Consider the following 6000-nt stretch of genomic DNA (forward strand, 5'->3'; position numbering starts at 1 on the left):
TTCTGCGGTAGGCTTTTTGCTAGTTTTATCCTTTTTGCCAGATGGTTTATCCGTTTCTTCTTTTTGCTTACTTCTTTGTTCCTGTTTAGCTGATTTTGCCTTTTCTTTAGTAGGTGCAGCAAGAGCAGGAGTCTATGGTTCCTTTTCAGAAGCAGATTCGCTCGTACCACCTCCATTTTCTTCTTTGTTGCCTCATTTTCCATCACTGTCACTATTAGTGTAACACCCTCCCGGTAGCAACTCTGTACATTCTACTGTTCCGGTGACCAGTGTCGATCCGGACAGCTAGAACGTCCGGAAAAATATTTAAACTAAAGTGAGGAACCAAAATTAACTCAAATATTAATAAGAAAAATTTAGCAAAAATTTTAGAAATAAAATACAATCAAGTTAAATGAACCGGTGCCCTAGCGATGGGTAACCTAGTGAGAAGTTGGGGTTCTTGCAACTAGGAGCCCTAGACCCGGGGGAAAAATTATAAAATAATTTTTGGGACTCCAGAGAAGGGTTATTGAGGTTCTTATGGCATTAGAATGCCAAGAAAATACTTAGAAAATTTTTTCAATCGGTACAGACAATTTTGGCCCGTTAAGCCAAACGGAGGGCATTTTGGTCATTTTGCCTTCAGAGGTGATTTTTGGCCGACTTGTCCAGTTAAGTAAATAATTATTATGACATAAAATGTGAATAAATATTACTAAAAATTGAATTGAAAATGAGTAGAAAAGAAAAGAAAAAAAATGAATTAAATGGGAATTTATGACATCACATGATGTCATTAGTGTGCCTTCACCCACTCAAGTGTTGACACATGGCATAAATGTGTTTAAAAAGACAAAATGGGCTGAAAATAAACAAAAAAATCAGACCTTTCACTCCCTTTCTTCTTCCTTGTGTGAACCTTCTCCATAACCAATATTTTCAAGCCTTTTCAAAGCTTGATTTTACAAACTTCTACCCAACAAAACCCTAACCTAGCAACATAAAAATTTGTTCTTACATCCTAGTGAAGCTTTTGGGAGCAAAAAAAAGAGGAAAACAAGAATTTGATCAAGTGGGAAATTCACTCCATTAGAGGTTAGTGACCTAAACCTTGAATTTCACTTTAATTTCATGTTTAAGAACTATGAATATGTGTAAATGACAAAGAAATTTGATGAAACTCCATTAGTATGCTAACCCTAAATTTTGGCAGCCATGGTTAGGGTAATATGGTGATGATTTTGGGGAGTTAACATGCTAGTGTGGCTGCCCTTAATGTGTTTTTTTATAAGTGAATTGATAAATGCAATGATAATACATGGTTTTGAAATGTTGAGTTAGGGTTTGGGTTGAAGAATGAGACTTTGATCTTGTGATGATGGGAGTAGGTTTTAATGGTCAATTAGTGACCATTTGGTTTGGTTTGAATAAAAAATGAAGTGAATTGGGTTGTGGGATTTGAGGTTGGAGTGGCTGCCTTGTGTGACCTGCAGGTTTGGATGTGAGTCCAGCTTGTTTGGACAGCCATAACTTGAATTGTAGAGGTTCATTTGGTGTTTGGCCAATTGTACATGAAACTAGACACAAAATGGCACAACTTTGGTGAAGAAACTATGCCCATAAGACCAAACTAAGTGGACCAAAACCTTGTTCCAATCCGGGTGACCTGCAATCTGCCTGGGCAAAATGACCAAATGAATAGTATTTGGTCATTTGGCCATAACTCAATCTAGCAAGGTCCAATTGACCTGAAATTTTACCAGAAACAAGTTGAGGTATAGACCAACAACTTTCATGAAGAAACCTGACCCAAATTATGACCATAACCTAGTCAAATTGCCAACCAAACTTGAGTTACCAAATCTGGCAGAAACAATTTTACCCAGAATTTTGGAATCTGTCCAATCCGGCCAGTTATGGTTTTTAGACCATAACTTGAGCTACAAAACTCCAAATGGAGTGATTCCAAAAATGAAATTCAACTAGACAAAATAAGGAACAACTTTCATGTTGATCATTTTTCCAAATTCCCACTACAAAGGTGACTAATGGAACAGTAAACCCAAAGCTTGAAAACTGAAAATTCTGTCCAATTCACTTTAAGCTTAGAAATGGTATTGGCAACCAATACCAACAAGTTTAAAATGCAAAATGTGGTATGTTGATGATATTTAAACTAATTTACCTATTTTCAATGCAAAAGTCAATATTTTGGTTGATCAATGAAATGAATAGTAATCATAAAAATTCAATTTCAAATAATTACATAAATGAAAGTGTTAAATGCCTTAGTAGGCCTAATGTGATTGGTTTGGATAGGTTGGCATACCAATAGGGTTCTGTTAGCAGTACTGCATATGGCTTCATGCCGTTTTGTTTTTCATGGCTTTCCATGCCATTCCGGGACATAATAGTCTTTGGCTATGATATTGAGTTGTTATACTCGGGTTTAATCCCCGATAATTATTACAGCTTATTAGCTGTTCTATTGTACACCGGAAGACACAATGTGACCGATGGTGTGATGGTCCGAGGTACTTAGTACCCAGTACTAGTACACCTATTTATCCAGTCCAGTCAACTAGTATAGGTTACTCGGGCAATGCTAATAAATCTTACCAAACTTTAATCGAATAATATTGCAATAAATATTTAAAATTTAGTCCACCCAAAAATGTAAACATACATTTTGCACACATGTTTTATTTTATTTTATTTTATTTTATATTGTCACCACTAAGCAGAATTGCTTAGCGCATCACTTTTGCCATGCGCAGTAATCGAGACATAGTGGGAGTCCAAAGAGCCTCATACAGGGTGAGCCTTCATATCTGCACTCAGAGTTCAGTCACCTCACATTGCAGTGCATTTGGTAGGACATTAGGCCACTTTTGATATTTTGATATTTTGATATTTTGTATTTTGTAACCTTCTGTAATGTATATTATAAATTCATGTAATCAAGCTTTTGATGTAAGTATCTATGAAATATGTTCAGTAATAAATTGAGCATTTTTCATTGAGTTGACTGTGTTTTGAATTGAATTGAATTTTGAGATACTGAAGTGAATTGAGAAATTGTTGAGTATATATTGGAGGTTGATTGAGAATAATGTGATGATATTATTGGGAGTGTTTTTAACAGGTTTAGAAGAACTGTTTTTCCAATTTATAGCCGGCACTCTGCTGGATTTTCTATAAAATTTGCGGAAAAATTTAGATTTATCAAAAATTATAAATAAATGAATTAAAAAGGATTAATTGAAATTGAAACATGAATTGGTGTTCCGACACACTGAGTGGCATAACTTGCTCGGCTACACTGTAGATAGGTAAGGGGTGTCACAACTAGAATCTTCATCATCTGATTTTTCTTCTTTTTCAGTTTCCTCTTCTTCCTCTTCTTCTTCTTCTTCTTGTTCTGTTTCTTTCTCTTCTTCCGCTTTTTCTTCTATTTCTTCTTCTTTTTCCTCTTTTTCTTCTTCTTCCTCTTTTTCCTTTTCTTCTTTTTCTTTTATTTCTATTTGTGGAGCAGAACCAATGGCAGCAGCCTTATTGGTTTCTCCAACTTCAATGCTTGAAAGACCCAAATGAACTTTGACTTTTGTTAACTCATCCAAAATTTAATACATCATCATCAAAGTTCCATCAATCTTAGAATCAAGTGCATTCATAAGAACATCTTGAAAAGATATAAGTTTATGTATTTCTCCAAATTCAATCTCAACAAACTGCCTTAAATCATTTACTTTTTCTAGAATTCCTTCAACATCAAAAGCACCACTTGCACTACCCATAGAACTAACACCTTGTTCAAACCTTAGTTTCCTGCCATCATCATCTTTCTATAGGCTTGTAATGGGGATCATATTTGTGCTAAGTTTCTCATTTTCCAGTGATATCCCAAAATCTCTAAATAAGCCATTAAGAAGATGGGCATAGGGTAGTTTGTAAGGTGGTTTCCATTTCATAATTTGCTTCAGCATAAAGTAGACAAGATTAAACTCAAACTCATTTACAATATGCTAAATTATGCAGAGATCAAGTGTGCTTAAATAGTTTGGACTACTAGTTCTAGGGCTTAGCACATAAATAATGAAGTTGTGCAGAATTTTAATGTGTTGGTGAGCATGAGTGATACTGGTTTTATCTTTCACTTCCCCTTTAAATACTTCTGCTTCAAAATCTCTTTTATTGAACCCTCCAACAATAAAGACTTCTTTGTGAGAACAGATTCTATTCCCACTATTTGGGATGCCTAGGGCTCTGGCTAACCTTTTTACTGTCACCTCATAAACTTTTCCTTTCATTTTAACCTTAAAGAAGATTGACAAGATCTGTGAATCTTGTACTCATTTCAGTAATTGTTTCACCAAGTTTCATGTAACACCCCTAAGTTCGGTAGTGCGTTCTGCTGCTCCGATGACCAGTGTTGTCCGGACAGCTAGGATGCCTAGAACTACACTTCGATATGAGTGAGAAGACATAAAATAATGAAATACAAGAAAAGAAAATACAAGAAAAACAAAGGAAAAATAATAGCAAAGAAATGTAACCAAGTTAAGCGAGCCGAGAACCCTAGCGATGGGGGATCAGATCGAAGTCACGGCGTGGACCGTTGACTAGCTACGGATGCGGGAATCCTGGAAAATATTTTTAGGACTTAAATAGACCCTTATTGAAGAATAAATATCATTAGAAAGATCAAAGAAAAATTAAATAATTAGTACAAAGAAAAGGGAGAAATCGAAAAACAGACAAAACCCGGTGTTACCGAAAAATCGGGAATGCAACCCGAACAAGGGCATTATGGTCATTTGACATCCCGAATTGTCTTTTGACCTAAATTTCCACTAAAAATAAATAATATTACACTTAGAAAATGAAATGAAAAATTAATTTGGTGGTACCTAAAGTAAATAACAAGAATTAAGGGTTTAATGTGGAATAAGTGGGAATTTAACATATTATATGATTTAAATTTATGAGTGGACCACTAAGGGAATAAAATAAAACAAAGTGGGGTAGGTGTACTTCCATTATCCAAGCAGAAACTTCATCTTCTTCAAGGTTCCTCATCCATGCCGAATTGAAGAAACAAGGAAACCTCCATGGCCATTTTCTTCAAGCTCTCTTAACTCCTCCATTTTTACTCCAATCACTTAGGGTTCTTCATTAAAGTTTGTCTACACATCATAAGGAAGAACTTGATACCAAAATCAAGAAGTTTAATCAAGGTTTAACAAGTTTCAACCACAAGGTAAGTTAGCATTTTTTAAGATAGCTTTGTTAAACTTTGTGTTCATGTTATGGGTGTTGGTTTTGTGAAGAAAATTTTTAAGTTTGAAGAGTTATTGAGATGTTCATTTTGGACAGCCATGGAGTTATGTATTTAAGGAAATATTTGTGCATATATTTGATGAGAAATGATGTTGGTTATGGTGATTTAATATCCTAGTAAATTACTTCATATGTATATGGTGATTTTTGCACATGGATGGAAATTGATGAATTGTAGAACACTTTGGTATTGAGAAACATTTTTGGCAGCCTTGGGACACTTGAATAAATGTGTGTGTTCATGAAGGTGTTGGCAGAATATTGACATAGAAGGTTGATGGACATGTATATAGATTGATTGTGTAAAGTGTATGTAAGAACTAGTAAGGTTTAGGTGTGTATGTGATTGTATTTAGACTTTGTAAATGTAAATTTTAATTGGTGTATTAAGGATGTTTGTAATCTGCCAAAGTGATGTTAATGTAAAGTGGAATATGGTTTTGGTAATGAACCAAAACAGAATTGGTAAGGAAAGTGGACATATAGTAATTTAAGTGTGTAATTGATGTATGTTTAAGTAAGGTAGTTAAGGGCAGTATGCATTTTAATCAATAACTTTAAATGTGTAACCTCAATTGATATGTGACTAATTGGAGGTGAAACTAGGCACAAAATGTGCCAACTTTCATTGAGAAAGCATACCAAAATTCTGCTTGCAAGGTGGCATAAGAAAATAAC

The sequence above is a fragment of the Hevea brasiliensis genome, chromosome 4 (genome assembly GCF_030052815.1).
Source record: "Hevea brasiliensis isolate MT/VB/25A 57/8 chromosome 4, ASM3005281v1, whole genome shotgun sequence".
In the NCBI taxonomy this organism is placed as follows: domain Eukaryota; kingdom Viridiplantae; phylum Streptophyta; class Magnoliopsida; order Malpighiales; family Euphorbiaceae; genus Hevea; species Hevea brasiliensis.